The sequence below is a fragment of the Hyperolius riggenbachi genome, chromosome 6 (assembly GCF_040937935.1).
Source record: "Hyperolius riggenbachi isolate aHypRig1 chromosome 6, aHypRig1.pri, whole genome shotgun sequence".
NCBI lineage: Eukaryota > Metazoa > Chordata > Amphibia > Anura > Hyperoliidae > Hyperolius > Hyperolius riggenbachi.
The window spans coordinates 88,878,304-88,894,198 of record NC_090651.1 but is presented as its reverse complement, the minus strand read 5'-3'; the positions used below and the strand labels follow the sequence as shown (position 1 = coordinate 88,894,198).

Below are 15,895 nucleotides of genomic sequence, written 5' to 3'. Positions count from 1 at the left end.
TGCAACCACCATCAGAGCAGACCGAAAATGAAGCATCCCCGCTCGGTTTTATAGGTCTGTAACAGGAACTGGTCAGTCGCAATCCAAATGTTCTTTAGGACTAACTAAAAAAAGTCACCTCTAAAGAGGTATGACAAACAACTAAAACGGGTGGAGGTGCCCAATGCATAAAAGATAGGCTAATAAAGCTGTTGATCTTATAAACAGAGATGAAGAATTTTGACCAGTCTCTTGAAAAAAAAAGGTCTTTTATTTGAGCATATAAAATTGACAATGTTTTCGTGGGTGCTTGCCCGCTTACTCAGGTCAGCAAAATACAGGTGCCCTAACTGCTTCGGCTGTGTAGCAAGCAATAGGGTCAGGTTAGGAGACAGTAAAATATCTGAAAAAGTTCCAGTATTTTACTGTCATTATTACATACTGTAGAACCTAATAGTAGAATATCGTTAATTTCACCTGCTTAAAGGGGCACTATTGCTAATTTGATCTTTTTCAGACCCTTTAACATACATATGTCTCTTTGTAGTAATGTTATGGCACAGTAAATAGTCCAATATAAATGTAATTGTTCACTGCCACTAATGATATATAGCCAGGCAGTCACGTCAGTAGCTTTCCCTTCCCGACGCCAATGCAGGACTATACCATTGTATAGTAGGGAGGCATCTGTTATTGATGGTAAGAGCTGCCGTTATTTGAATCCCCTCTGGGCAGCTTATTTGCCTCTCTCCGCCTTGTAACTGCACTAATGTGCAGTTACTCTGCTCACAGCAGCTGCCGTAAAGCTTAGGACGCAGCCTCCTCCGTACAGCGCTGGCTGTGTGCGCTGTGTGGCGATTCGCTGCCCGGCCGACAAGGACTACGCAGTGCAGAAGCCGATCGGGTTGCCATAGAAACGGACAACAATAGGTGTTCGTTTCATTGCCAGCTTAGTGAAAGGGGTCCTTAGCGGCTGGGCAGCGAATCACCACACAGCGCACACAGCCAGCGCTGTACGGAGGAGGCTGCGTCCTACGATTTACGGCAGCTGCTGTGAGCAGAGTAACTGCACATTAGTGCAGTTACAAGGCGGAGAAAAGTAAATAAGCTGCCCAGAGGGGATTCAAATAACGGCAGCTCTTACCATCAATGACAGATGCCTCCCTACTATACAATGGTATAGTCCTGCATTGGCGTCGGAAAGGGAAAGCTACTGACGTGACTGCCTGGCTATAAATCATTAGTGGCAGTGAACAATTACATTTATATTGGACTATATACTGTGCCATAACATTACTACAAAGAGACATGTATGTTAAAGGGTCTGAAAAAGATCAAATTAGCAATAGTGCCCCTTTAATTTTAGCGGCTATTTCCAGAGCCAAAATGACCTTTGCACCCTTTTTACATATATGCTTAATGAATGGGAGTATTTGTGATTTAGAGTAGGAGGGAACTCTTTGCCTGTTCTTTTGGTTTGTATAAATTATGCTTTGATAGATTAGACCAGTGGTCCTCAAACTAAGGCCCGTGGGCCGAATGCGGCCCCCTGAGGCTTTTTTACCGGCCCCCATACACAAAATGTATTACTTATAGATGCGGTCAGCTACATCTTTAAATATTGGTGGTCCACAAATAGATAATTTTATGTACCGTACACTCTGGCCCCTCAGCAGTCTGAAATATGTTAACCCGGCCTTCGATCCAAAACGTTTGGGAACCCCTGGATTCACAACACAAGAGAGTTTCAGTGAAGCCTCATGTATTGGTTGAAGGTGTTGCGCAAATATGCTAAGTTGTAAAAAAAAATGTTGCTAAATGTAAAAAAAAGGATCCTTACACCTGGCTATTTTTTCCATGGGTTGAAGACATTACCTACCGAAATAAAACTATTTACTTGCTACCTAATAATCAGACTAACCAGCAAGCTCATGGTGACCCAGAACTCATTGGGGTGTGTAAGGGACTACAATGGTCCTAAAAGCCCCCTTACTAAGATGTTAAGAAAAACAAAAGTTTGCTTTCTTAAAACAGAAAGAATTTGCGATAATTCAGGTTGGAGCGAGCTTGGGATGTCTCCCAGTGCATCACTGCTGAATATATGCAAATTAACCATTGTACCCTTAGAAGCTAAACACACCTCCAGAACTGCTGGAATGCAATGATGTGTCAGTTTGTTAATTTGTACAGAGCCATAATAATCCAACATGCACACAGGCTGTTTCGGATTGTTTGATCCTCATCATGCCATGCACTGATGAGGATCAAACAATCCGAAACAGCCTGTATGCATGTTGGATTATTATGGCTCTGTACAAATTAACAAGCTGACACATCATTGCATTCCAGCGGTTCTGGAGGTGTGTTTAGCTTCTAAGGGTACAATGGTTAATTTGCATATATTCAGCAGTGGTGCCCTGAGAGACATCTCAAGCTCGCTCCAGCCTGAATTATCGCAAATTCTACCTAATAATCCATAGGGACAATAGTAAAAAAAGATCAAATGCTTCTAGCTTGATTGGGTATTATGAGATAGTTTAATCACAGGCGAATGCCCATCTCTCCTGACACTTGAAAGATCATATTACCTCCTGCAGTTCAGGCTCCCATCTATGGCTCAGCAGACATAGTGTGACCTAAGTCCTGTGGCAGCTATTACATTGCTGAAAGTAAACAGCCATTGTTATTAGGGTGAATGGGTCAGTGTTGCTGGATTAATCACAGTGTAGACAAAGCTGAAATACAGGTTTGATGTTGTGCTAAGAAAGTGAACCATAAAAATTATGTAATGTCTATATTCTGTCTGGCTTGTTAGGCCTATTATAAGATCTGTAATCTTTGTTGTAATGATGCATGAAACATCGACATTATTTTCTGCCATAACTGCATTTTAAATCAAACCTGACTGAAAATAAACTGAGGGAATAAACAATGGTATTTTTCTATGGTCCTACTATTAATAGCACCTTTCTAAAATCCAACTGTTTTATTTTGTGTTTAAAAGTTAAAAACATATGTTTTGTATTTATTGTCTCAACTGAATGACAGTCTTTTATAGTCCCACAGCTCCCATCTTGACCTATTGACCTGCACTCAGAAATACACTGAGAAGTGTTTATGTGGCACTCAAGAGTTTTATGGCTTGTAATTAGTTATCTGTGAGCATTACTTAAAGAGACACTGAAGCGAAAAAAAAATGATGATATTATGATTTGTATGTGTAGTACAGCTAAGAAAAAAACCATTAAGATCAGATACATCAGTCTAATTGTTTCCAGTGCAGGAAGAGTTGAGAAACTCCAGTTGTTATCTCTATGCAAAAAAAGCTATTAAGCTCTCCGACCAACTTGGTCGTGGAGAGGGCTGTTATCTGACTTTTATTATCTCAACTGTAATTGAACTGTTTACTTTTCCTCTAGCAAAGGAGAGTTTATTACTTCACAGACTGCTCTGAAAGACTCATTTTGAATGCTGAGTGTTGTGTAATCTGGACATATTATAGAGTGATGCAATGTTAGAAAAAAACACTATATACCTGAAAATAAAAATATGAGAATATTTTCTTTGCTGCTAATCTTCTAGTAATTATTCATAGTACACAACCAATTCATTATATCATATATTTTTTTCGCTTCAGTGTCTCTTTAAGGCCTGGGACCCACAGGCAGTGTTGCTTGCGAATTTTAGCCAAATTCATGTTTACATCGAAATTGCCATTTTCGATTTTGAGAAAATATTCACAAAAATACATTGTATTTTTACAATAAGGTCAAGGAAAATAAATTTTTCTTTCCAATGTAGAAAACAGCACATTTTACATTATTTTCGTGAAAGTGAATACGAAAAGAATATTGGAATTTTTGCTCATCGCTGCCCACAAGAGGTCATTTGCGGGAAATTGCAAAGTGTCTGGGATCACTCCTAGTGCTTGGAAGAACAAAGAGAAATCGAGAGCCCAATATGGTGTAGTATTGTTAAGTTGGTTGTGGTTTAAAGCAAAATATTAAGAAATACTCACAAACATGGGTTACCCATAGGCAACCACTTCAAATGCAGGTGGGGAGTATTAGAACCTGACCCCACTCAGGTTATTAAGATGTCGCTCTCTGTAGATAGGAAACGGGGTAGCACCCCTCCACCGAGGGTGGAATCAAGATTTCAGCAAGGCTTGGTGTACAGAGGCGCCAGAGTAGAATAAAAATGTTTAAAAACCGTCTAAAAGAGGGGGATGTTCAGGTGGACTTACCTCCCTCAAAAATATAGAACTCAATTGAGTCACAATATATCAATACAAAAATCGTTTTATTTAACTCCACTTAGTGCAACGCGTTTCGCAGGTGTGGTCCTGCTTCATCAGGCAAACAGGAGTATAACTCAATGGGTCTAGATGCAGAAGTGAGCGCCTCTGTGCAGGCACAGGATGTCTGCGGGGGACCATTAGAAGCCCCGGGTAAGTTCAACTCATTTTCCCCCAACCCCCCTACAGTATTCCTTTAATCCTTACAGTGAGAAAAAGGAATGCAGTCTAGTTCTATGTAGGCTTGGGACTTTACATACACATTTTTATCTCATCATGTCACATATGAGTTCAGGTACCCTTTACAAATGTCTGTATTCATTTTATCAAGCTGTTGATGGCCTATCATAGATAAAGCTGAAATCAAAACAAACAAATACGTTTTCTGCTAAAATACGGTATAATTGAAATAGCTCACCTACTAAATAGGTTCACGAGTCTTTCCAGCCAGTCCTGTGTCTAACCCCTTTCTCTTGTAAGCCCGCTAACCGATAAAATGTGAATAAACATCACAGTGATGATAAGCCCCCAAATTAAGCACATAACACATGAGATAACGTTTTAAAAGGGAAATTCACTTTTGCTAAGAAAGAAATAAAAATGTGTTTAATGAATAAGCGCCAAGCATTATTTCAGGCAGCTTGATTATTTTGTTTTTAAAACAATTTTGTTTTAAAATAATATTTTGCTACTAGTCAAGAAGTTAAAATAATTAGTAAGACCCGGTACACACTTTCAATTATGATTGGCCAATCACTGACCAATGTTACCACCTCTATGTAGTTTGAGGGTTTACCTGCAGACTCTGCTCATAATATGCAATATCAGTTGATTCTCATACTGCATAGACGTGGCAAAATCGGTCAGTGATTGGCCAATCATAATTGAAAGTGTGTACCAGGCTTTACAATGGCTCCTGCAACTTATTGCCCTCATGGTAGGATAGAAGTTTACAGACAGCTTTATGGCAACAGTGCTCCAAACAGCCTACACAGAATAATCCTGCCAAAGTTACAAAGAAGAAGAATTGGAGTTACCGTAACGGTCAGTTTTGGAGTTGGCTGTAGATCAAAAAAGAAATATAATTTTAATGACACCAAAGAGCAAAAAATAAATAAATGGAAAACGTGTGTGTCACACATCTACATTATTGGCAGTTTTATGATAAAAAGTGGATTTTCCATTTCCAAAGGGTCACTACTTTTTCCCCAATCATTTTTTATATTATGCATTTTCAATACAAATGAAGGGTAAAAATAAATAAATAAAAAATATACTGTTTTCTCAGTTTATATCCACTATAGTTTTAAAAGACACCTGAACTGAAAGGGATATGGAGGCAGACATATTTATTTTCTTTTAAACAATACCAGTTGCCTGGCTCTGCTGCTGATCTCTTTAGCTGCTCCTGAAACAAGCATGCAGCTAAACCAGTGAGGCTGCATTTCCACTTGTGCGGTGCGGAATCGCCGGGAAATCACCGCAGACGAAATCGCATGCGGGTGCGATTTTGCATGCGTTTTTTCCCGCAATTTCGCATGCGATTTCGCATAGGGTAGTAGGTGGGCGATTTTAACCATGTCACTGCCTGTGTAAATTAACATCACCTCCTATGCGAAATCGCATGCGAAATCGCGGGGAAAAACGCATGCCAAAATCGCATGCGATTTCCCTATTAGATACATTGTATGCGATTCGCTTTGCGGTGTGCGGGGAGCGAATTCTGACGGCTCTGCCATGCAGATTTTCCCCGCACACAAAAACGCTCCGTACAACGCACAAGTGGAAACAGGCCCATGCACTTGTATTGGCTGTGCGAATCCGCATGCGGACAACGCATGCGGATTCGCTATAGTGGAAATGAGCCCTAAGACTTCACTCAGAAACATCAGATCTGCATGCTTGTTCTGGGTCTATGGCTAAACGTATTAGAGGCAGAGGATCAGCAGGACAACCAGGCAACTGGTATTTTTTGAAAGGAAATAAATATGGCAGCCGCCACATTCCTTTCAGTTTAGGTGTACTTTGAAATATATGCAGTGCTAGTGTAGATAAAACACATATTGTAATTGGCTATTTATTATCACACACACCAATAATAAATAGAAAATACCGCTAGAATGAAGCAGAATTAGAGGAAACTAACAACAATTTTTATTATAATCCCAGGGGAAAACCCAGGATTTTCAAGGGGGGGATTCCTGAAAGGTCTCCCTCAGTGATGCACAGCATCATGCTGGGTACACACAATGCAATTTCCCATCCGACTGACAGGACCTGACAATTACTTCCCAAATGTCCAATCTGCTCCTGATCAACAACAGGATTGATCAGAAGCAGTTTGGATACAGATAATAATGAGGACAGCCGAAACATTGGTAAGGAAGTGTCCACTGATCCCCAGACACGGCACCAGCCCTGGTCTGAGGGGGGATTCTGGGCAGCTGTAATCCCTCCCTGCGTTTGCCTATGAATCCACCCTATGTTTAGATCCCATTCTCTGTATAAAGGTGCCTCACTCCACGTGTCACCCTTTGTCCCTAATTAGTGCTCCCTGTTAGTCTACCCCTATTACAGAACCTCCAGATATAATGCACCCTACAAAGTTGCTTTCTGTTCCTCCTCCTCTCTCCACAGAACAGGACTAGCTACTTGGAATTAGGCAAACAGCAATTCTTCCAAAATTGTCAAACAAAATAATCACTAATTATTGTTTCAGATGATTTTTATTGACGTTGTGCATGTCGCTTAAGCCGCAAAGATGTGTCTACTCATCAGTTCATTGTTTACAGATAGGAGAACAAGTTCCTTTGTAAAGAAACAAAATACTATAAGGGCTATGGCCCACTAAAGTGATTTTAGCAGCATGTGGGACCGCAAACTATCGCTGGCGTTTATAAAAGCACTATGCTAATGAAAGTCATTTGGGGCAAACCGACAGGAGCATTTGCGATTAAACAAATCGCAATCGCTGGAGCCTGCAGCATTTTTGGAGCGATTGCGCTCCAATACGAAAGATAGGAACGCTGCAAAAATGCTTTTCATTTACTGTACAAAAGCGATTTTGCAGCAATTTTACTACACAAACCCCCCAAAAAGGGATATTGCCAATTGCGATGGCAAATCACTCTGCAAACACAAGCACTAAAATAAAATAGTTTTAAAAATTGCCAGATATTGCTCTTAAAGGGACTCAGAGCTGGATATTTAAAAAGATTTTATACATACCTGGGCCTTCCCTCAGCCCCATCCGCTCCGATCGCTCCCACGCCGCCGTCTTCCGCTGCCCGCAGCTTCGGGAACTGGGTCCCGTCACTGACGTCAGTCACGGCCAGCTATGCAGGAGAAGTGCGCCCTCTATGTATCTCTCCAGCAGCTGTTGGAGAGATGAGCAAACAGCGCACTTTTCTTATGTTAGACTGGCTCCGACTGATGGAAGTGCGGGGACCCGGTTCCCGAAGCTGCTGGCAGCGGAGGACGGCGACGTGGGAGCGATCGGAGTGAATGGGGTTGGAGGAAGCTACAGGTATGTATAAAATCTTTACAATTATTCAGCTCTGGTACACTTTAAATCTCTGTACAAAATGCTAGCAAAAGCGCTAAGCGACTGCAATTAATGATCTGGCAGTGGGTGCCTAGCCTTAAACTATGACCAGTAAATGGTTGTACCTCCAGACCAGCTAATCACTCCTGCACAGAGTTTCTAAGCAATAGTAAGACACAAATCTGTGTTTACAGTCTGCTGTCTTATTTTTTACAAAAAGGTTTGCTCCAGTAAAGATGATTAAGATTACTTACAATAAAACAAGCAGGAAACACTGTGTTGCATCTCTATATATATAATGAGGGGTGTTGCTAGGATCCTAAGAGATCCGGGGCACTTTTGGCCACTCCAGATGGAAAATGGGTGTGGCCACGCACCAGAATGTGGGTGTGATCATGGGTGGAGCTAAAATTACATGAACTTAACAGTGGTCTTAGTAGGCCTGCCCAGGAAAATATTGGGTGAGAGCTCCCTCTCCATTAATACAAAAAAATGCAGCACATCACATACTGTAAATAGGCAGTATCACTTAAACCTAACTAGCCACAGTTACCTGGCTTCTGTGCTGAATAGTCTGGTCTGCTGCAAGGTTATCTGGCAGCTCCACCATAGTATTCCCTGACCTTTTAGTGGACCCTCCCTCATCCTCCCACTGGCCTCCCATTGAGGCACCACAACGTCCAGCATTCCTCTATAGAAGACACACAGCTCCCTGCATGCCCCCTTAAAAGCATAACCGCGCCCAGCACAGCACCCAATAGGCACACAGAGGCACCACATCACCTCGTATACACCCGTTTGATGCACCACAGCTCCCAGCATGCCCAACATTGAGACACCACACCTGACTCTGCCTGGGGGACATCCCCGAATAAATCCAGGGCATGTTTTCAATAACTGAAACATTGTGCCGCAGTGTCTCCAAGCATTATAAAAGTCAGTGTTTACCACCGGCTTAGAGATCAATTTAAACGTGCAGATACTGTATAGGTTTTAATTGTGACATTGGAAAACTGGAGTACCAATGAAATTCCCAGATAAGAGTTAAGAACTCCAACATAGTATTGATGGTGGCAGCCGTACAAAGTACCCCCGTGGGGTGTGGCCCAGCAGTACCGCTGCTCTGCTTCTAAGACAGATATAGTGGGCAAACTGTTGTCTCTGGTAACCAGAAAAAGATGAAATGGGGTCTTAGGCAAGATAGTACTTTTTGCCCGGTGCTGATGGTCACCTGGCTTTTTTAGTTGGATTTGTGGGGGCTAGCATTCACTGGGCCCCTAGACTCACTCCAGGCCCTAGGCAGCCGTTGTTGTTTATCTAGCTCTGCTGGTAACTGCTGCCTGTTTTATCAACATTAAAGGACCACTAAAATTAAAACATGTATCATTTAAAATGCATGTATACATATACAGGCTCATGCACATGTGAAACTTAATGCATGACCAACTGCATGTCATGATCAGCTGCACACCTTGTTGTTTACATACCAAGGGCTTGATTCACAAAGCGGTGCTAACAGTTAGCACGCTGGTGAAAAGTCCTTTATCACGCCTAAGCTCAGTTTAGGCGTGATAAGTTTAGGTGTGATAAGTTTAGGTGTGATAAGTTTAGGTGTGATAAGTTTAGGCGTGATAACGATAGCACCAACTGGGTTAGCACCGCAGTGCACAGCTGATCAAAAGTTTTGCGCTAGCAAAGTCTGGTGCACTTCGCATAGAGTTTAATGGTGCTGATTTGCATGCAGGACTTTGCGCGCGATCTAAACTTATCTAAACTTATCACGCTTAAACTTATCACGCCTAAACTTATCACGCCTAAACTGACTTTTCACCCGCATGGTGCAATGGTTATCATGCCTAAAGTCTTTTAGGCGTGCTAACTGGGTTAGCACCGCTTTGTGAATCAAGCCCCAAGTATGTACACACGCGCTGATCAACTAGACAACCATCTCGTTGAAATATCTAAATACTGTGCGCACCAACATGTCCGTATTCAAAACCAACAAGTTATTCAAACTACTTGTACACACGTGCCCAACCTGCACAATAGTTGGTCAGTTGATCATTCATTTGGATTGGGCAATCCGCCTGTTATCAGTTGGATGTCTTGTCTTTTGCCAGGGTACACACACCCAACTATCATCCAACAGACCAAGTTTAGATGATAGTTGGATGGAATATTTGCACGTGTGTATGAGCCTCAAGAGATACATTTGTCTCAGAGTAAAATGCATTGTAAATTACTTTTTTCATATGCAGCTCTCACTTACAATAGGTATTATTATTCTCATGGCTGAACCCAACAGGTTTTAGGCTAGTCCACCTCCTCATGGGGTGTTCTGAAAGTTTGCTCTATTCTTTTTCAAAGTGCACTCTGAAAAGGACGGACACAAATATGCCAACTGGCCATCCTGTTCATGTGCACTCTATTCTGCGAGTGACCATGCCATTGCTATTCCTGGACTGCTATTGAAAATAAAGGAAGCATTGATGATCCCCCATGAAGAGATGGACTAGTTGAAAACCTGTCAGTAAGAGTGTCATTGCTTTCATATTGATACTACCTACCGTAGGTGGCAACTAAACTGGAAAACAGACTATTACAATGTTTTTTGTTCTGGGACCAGCATACCTATTATATGTATGTGAACACAATATTTCATATATCAAACTTCTGCCATATCTGGCCTGATGGTTGACCAATAACACTGCTACTCTGAAATAAAAGTACTAAGAATCTTAAGTTCCCAGCTGTAATTGTCTAGCCTTAAATAAAACCAAAGGAACAAGGGGGTGATTCCTAGAAGTATTTTAGAGTTTTGTCCTGGGCCGGAGTATGCAAGCCCTGCAGTGTGGTGGCAGAGAGGCGGGGCATTCATCAGTGATGGGCTACTGGCCAAGATCATTGCAAGCGGGCCATCTGATCACCTCCAATCATGGCAGTGTTCCTATTGTGTTACTTTTGGTATAATAAATCTTTTCACATGAGAATCTGTGCCCCCTTCATACTCAACACCTCCCCCCGCCCTTGTGTTTTACAATCCAGATCAAGACTGCTACACCTGGTCTGCATGATGATCACCAGCAGTGGTCGAACATGAGGTCTGCTGGATAGAAGTTGCAGAGGTTCAGAATGCTGCTAATCTCCTGCATCAGCCACTGTAATGGCTCTTTACCGGTAATACAATGTACAATACTTGGAGGAAGGCCAGGATCTGCACAGGGACTCATGGCCCTTCAGTTATGTTACATATCCCCACTGTGACATCCAGCATGCTGATATAACTGTAGCACAGCTCTAACACTGCTATCAGCAGTTTTTCATGCTAGGTGCACACGATGCAATTTCCCATCAGATGGACAGGTAATTGTGCAGGAAGTTGCATCATGTGTACATGCTCAAACTGCACTCAAACGATAACGGGATGGATTTTCAGATGATTGCATCAGAAAGTTATCAAAGAAGTAAGAAATAATCGGTTCGTCCCATCGGTCTGACGGGAATCAGCGTTACTGATTTTACTGCCCTGATGAGATCCTCCTAAACATACTGTATAATCTGTACACCAGCTCTACTGTGTCTGCATCCTTGTGCGTTAGCTTTACCTACATGACTTGTAGATCATGTCTGAGCATCCCTCATCCTGTATAATCTGTACATCAGCTCTACTGTCTCTGCATCCCTATGCGATAGCTTTACTCATATGACTTGTAGACCAGGTCTGAGCATCTCTCAGCCAGTATAATCTGTACACCAGCTCTAATGTCTGCATCCCCGTGTGATAGCTTTACTTACATTACTTTTAGATCAGTTTGAGCATGGCTCGGTCTGTATATCTTCTACACCAGCTCTACTGTCTCTGTGGTCCTAATTGACAGCTTTACTTACATGACTTGTAGATCATGTCTGAGCATCATTTAGCCTGTATAATCTGTACAACAGCACTAATGTCTCTGCATCCCTGTGTGATAGCTTTACTTACATGACTTGTAGATCAGGTCTGAGCATCGCTCTGTACTCTCCTTTCTGTTCCCTCCTGCTTCTCGGCCACACACAGACAGAAGAAGGGATATTCTATGTAGAAAGCAATGATCAGAGATTGTTACAGATCGTGGATACGTAAGTGAAGCTTCCACACAGAAATGGGCATCAGTGGAGGATTTGCAAGGGGAGAAGTGCACAAAGCCACCAGATCCCAACCTGTATTAATATTCAATTTTTATTTAAAACTTTAAAGAGAACCCGAGGTGTGTTTAAAGAATGTTATCTGCATACAGAGGCTGGATCTGCCTATACAGCCCAGCCTCTGTTGCTATCCCAAACCCCACTAAGGTCCCCCTGCACTCTGCAATCCCTCATAAATCACAGCTGTGCTGTGAGGCTGTGTTTACATCTGTAGTGTCAGTCTCAGATGCTTCCCCGCCTCCTGCATAGCTCCGGTCCCTGCCCCCGTCCCTTCCCTCCAATCAGCAGGGAGGGAAGGGATGCAGGCGGGGACTGGAGTTCTGCAGGAGGCGGGGAGAGCAGCAGACTGACACTATAGAGATAAACACAGCCAGCTCTGACAAGCTGTTTGTCAGCAGCGTGGCTGTGATTTATGAGGGATTGCAGAGTGCAGGGGGACCTTAGGGGGGTTTGGGATAGCAACAGAGGCTGGGCTGTATAGGCAGATCCAGCCTCTGTATGCAGATAATATTCTTCAAATCCACCTCGGGTTCTCTTTAAAGGCATTTCACATAGCCAGGGCAAGCAATATGTCTCAGGCCTATGAGCTTTCTATAGGTTTGTGCATTTCTGGACTATGAAGCTGGGTTGTTGGACGCTCGCTAAAATATAGAATGGCCTGCAGGAGCTTACTGTTTGTTTGAAAGTCATGGCGGAGCAAACACAGTGCAGAAATAAAAGTGCTGGTGTACAGTGTATACAACATACGGAAGGGGGAACACTTGTAAACAATAAGCAGCTAATCGGGTTCTCAAGCTCATCAGGTAGCAAATTCTGCAGGGTTTTGTGCTGCATCAATATGTTATTTGGGGGGAAAGTTAATACAGTTATTAGTGCGCTTATCTTATAATAAGTATCTTATTGCCTTTTGCATTAGAATCTAAACACATAATCACTGCTTATGGTGGCCACTAATAATCCAATCTTTTTTTTATCCAATCTTACTTTTTCTATGTAATATGTAAAAGGGAACTGGCTAAATTATCAATTCGATATATTCACTCAATTTACTTTTATACTAAATAGCTTTGGTAAAATTGGATGAAAAAGATGTGATCATTAGTGGCCACTTTTAGACTTTCACTGGCCCATCTGTGGGAATCACTGACCCAAAGCATATTTGCAGTAAGATTTATAGAGCACCGATAGTGGCAACTATTCTATAGAGAGAAAAAAGACAATTTGAAAAGTTCACAACACTTTTTGTTTTCTTATTACAGTATTCCATCTTCCAACACACTCATTTCTTTGTTGAAAACCTAATGACACCACAATAATTGTTTAAGCAAATGAGTACACCAAGAAATAAAAGGGGCATTTTCTTAAATGCTTAATAAGTATTTAACTCCAGCTACAGAAACCGTTTACATGTGAGCACAAAAAGCGCTGGTAGTTTGATAATGTGCTTATAAATTGATTGTTGGTCCTTAACTTGACAATTGCTATCAATGTCAATGAAATGCCCTCTTCCCTGGTTCTGCTAGAGTGCAGATTAAAGTCCAGCACTTCCTCTAACTATGGCCTGAGCTTACTAAGATACTGGCATCAGAAACAAGGTGTTTGTTTTGCACTGAGAGGCGTTTCCTCTTGGCATAGGATACAGTCAAACTGCCAAATGTAGCCATCCTTGTGCTACAAACAGAAACAAATACAGAAAGAAGGGGAGCAGGTTGATGATCACACCAAACACAAAGCAAGAACGTCAAGAGAAAACTGCAGGGGGCAAAGACAATGTCATCTGGCTGGTAGGTACCTCTGTAATAAACACCAGAGCGCAGGGACTATAAAACAAAAGCACTAAAGATGGCTAAATTGCTTTAAATGGAAAGAACACAGTAATAGTTAAATATACCTTAGTGCCCTGTAACCATGAAGATTTTGTTTTAATTATTGAAAAAGCAGTACTTCCAAGTGTTCACACAATTTTTTCGTTAAGACTTTCAAAAAGTCTTGTTCAATGACTAGACATGAAAAGAGTTTGATCACCTCAAAGTTGTGCACCAAGAAACCTCAACAGCTCCCTCATTGCCTCCTGTAGACTGTAGCGGGCAAATCTGTAAATATCGGGGGACCCCTTCAAAGTTTTGCTGGAAGGCCCCCTTAATTGTAGTTACGCCACTGTCCTTTGCCTTTAATATCTTGTGAATCACTGGCCCCGAGTAAGACGCAGATCAGGTGATGTGACTCTTCTCTAACTCAACTGGTTGTGTATTTGTTCCAGGTGCGTGGCTCAGAAACTGCTGAAGATCAGTGTACCAGCTAAGTAACATTTCAAAAACAGGATAGCAACATGGCAGCCTCCATATTCTCAATTCAAATTTCACTGAAACTTAACTTATTGCTAAAAACAACTGCTTATTGCTGCAGTTAACTTAAATGTGCATTTTTTGGTCAGTTGAGTACAGTCCTCAAAAAATGTAACCTTCCCTCTCAAAAAAAAAAAATGGGGAAAAACTCTTATCATACTAGCTTATTCAGTAAAAGTGGGTAATGAATGGCTAGCATCCAACCCGAAACCAAAGTTCAAAAATGAACTAAACTCTGATTGGGTATTTTGGACCACTACTCCTGGTCCACTGCTCTTTGTACAACTGATCAACCCTACTAAAAGTGTTTTACCAAATGATGAAAACAAAATTCTCCAATACCATCCACTCATCAAAGAAAAAATATCAATATATTTTGAGAAATTATAGCGTTGCCAATGCCAGCCTTTCATTTGTTGAGTACTTCAAAACTCCAGTCCAGACCAGCACAAATACCACCATGTTCTGCAAACATTACAATCCCAGAATAACTCCCTATCATAGAGTGCCCTCGGGTGGAGGCGTGCAATCCACTAGGCACTGAGGAACTACAAACCTCAGCATGACCACCTCTACAGCTGAAGAGTCTCTGTTGCTCATAACGCTCCTTAGCCTTGCTCTTATTCTGCTGCTTGAGAAGCTCAAAGAATATCTCAGCAGTAGGATGGAAATCTTGTATTGTGTCACTGGCATACGGCTCAGCCTTTTACTGGAAAGGCGAGGGTTAGTGAAAGCATGTGAGCTGCTATCAATCACTTCCCCCGAGTCAAGAAGATGACACCCAATGTATAATAACGACTGCTAGGAAAAAGCTGCGACTCCGCTCCCTGCCGCTCACAATGCTTTCTGCTCCAGGATAAATGGAGGTTTTCCCTGGCAGATACATCATTGTTTTAATGTAATCAATACACCAAAGGAAGTCTAGAACTGATTGTGCCTACACTGCACCGCCACAGCCAGCCTCCCCTGCTTAGAAGGCTGTGTGGGTACCAAGTGACTGCAAGAGTCCTTTCTCATGCAAAATGTGACAAGAACTAGCCTGCCCTAACTCACTAACGCTGCCCAGAATGTACCAGCCAGCCATCAGATGATATTGCAGCTGCTCTGTACACCAATGGAAATTCTCAATGAATTTATAACCGGGAAAAAAAAAAGAAATCCTACAATGGAACTGAAATGAGACTACCATCCCAGAATGTATAAAAAGGGTATTAAGCTTATCAACCTATAGACAGCAGCGCCGTCCAGTCCTCAGCTGCATGGCGGGATGTCACTTAGCTAAAGCATTTAAACAGGCCTTGGTGCCTTTATAATTTTCCATAAACAACCTGTTATGTGGCCAGAGGGCACAGGGGGGAACTCTAATTTGCCTACAGGAGCGTGACAGCACAGCTGTGGCTCCATACAGGATGCCATTCATCAAGAACATTAAGTCATCTCCATGCTCATTCATTTTTTTCCTTTTATTTTTCCAAAAACGGCCTGCAGTGCCCTCAGAGACCTTGAGCTAGAGCAGATTCAGGTGTTACAAAAAGCATATACTCG

General features: G+C 42.0%; 1 protein-coding gene across 2 annotated transcripts in view; it reads right to left on the bottom strand.

Moving 5' to 3' along the window:
• Positions 1 to 15,895, bottom strand: part of BRINP2 (BMP/retinoic acid inducible neural specific 2) — a 500,040-nt gene that overhangs the window by 481,896 nt on the left and 2,249 nt on the right. Inside the window, exon 2 of one of the 2 annotated variants that reach the window (XM_068239642.1) lies at positions 11,803 to 11,894. The exons of the other annotated variant lie outside the window; for it this stretch is intronic. The gene's annotated coding sequence lies outside the window, so the exon portion shown is untranslated. The remainder of the gene's footprint in view (positions 1 to 11,802; positions 11,895 to 15,895) is intronic. 2 annotated transcript variants of the gene reach the window in all.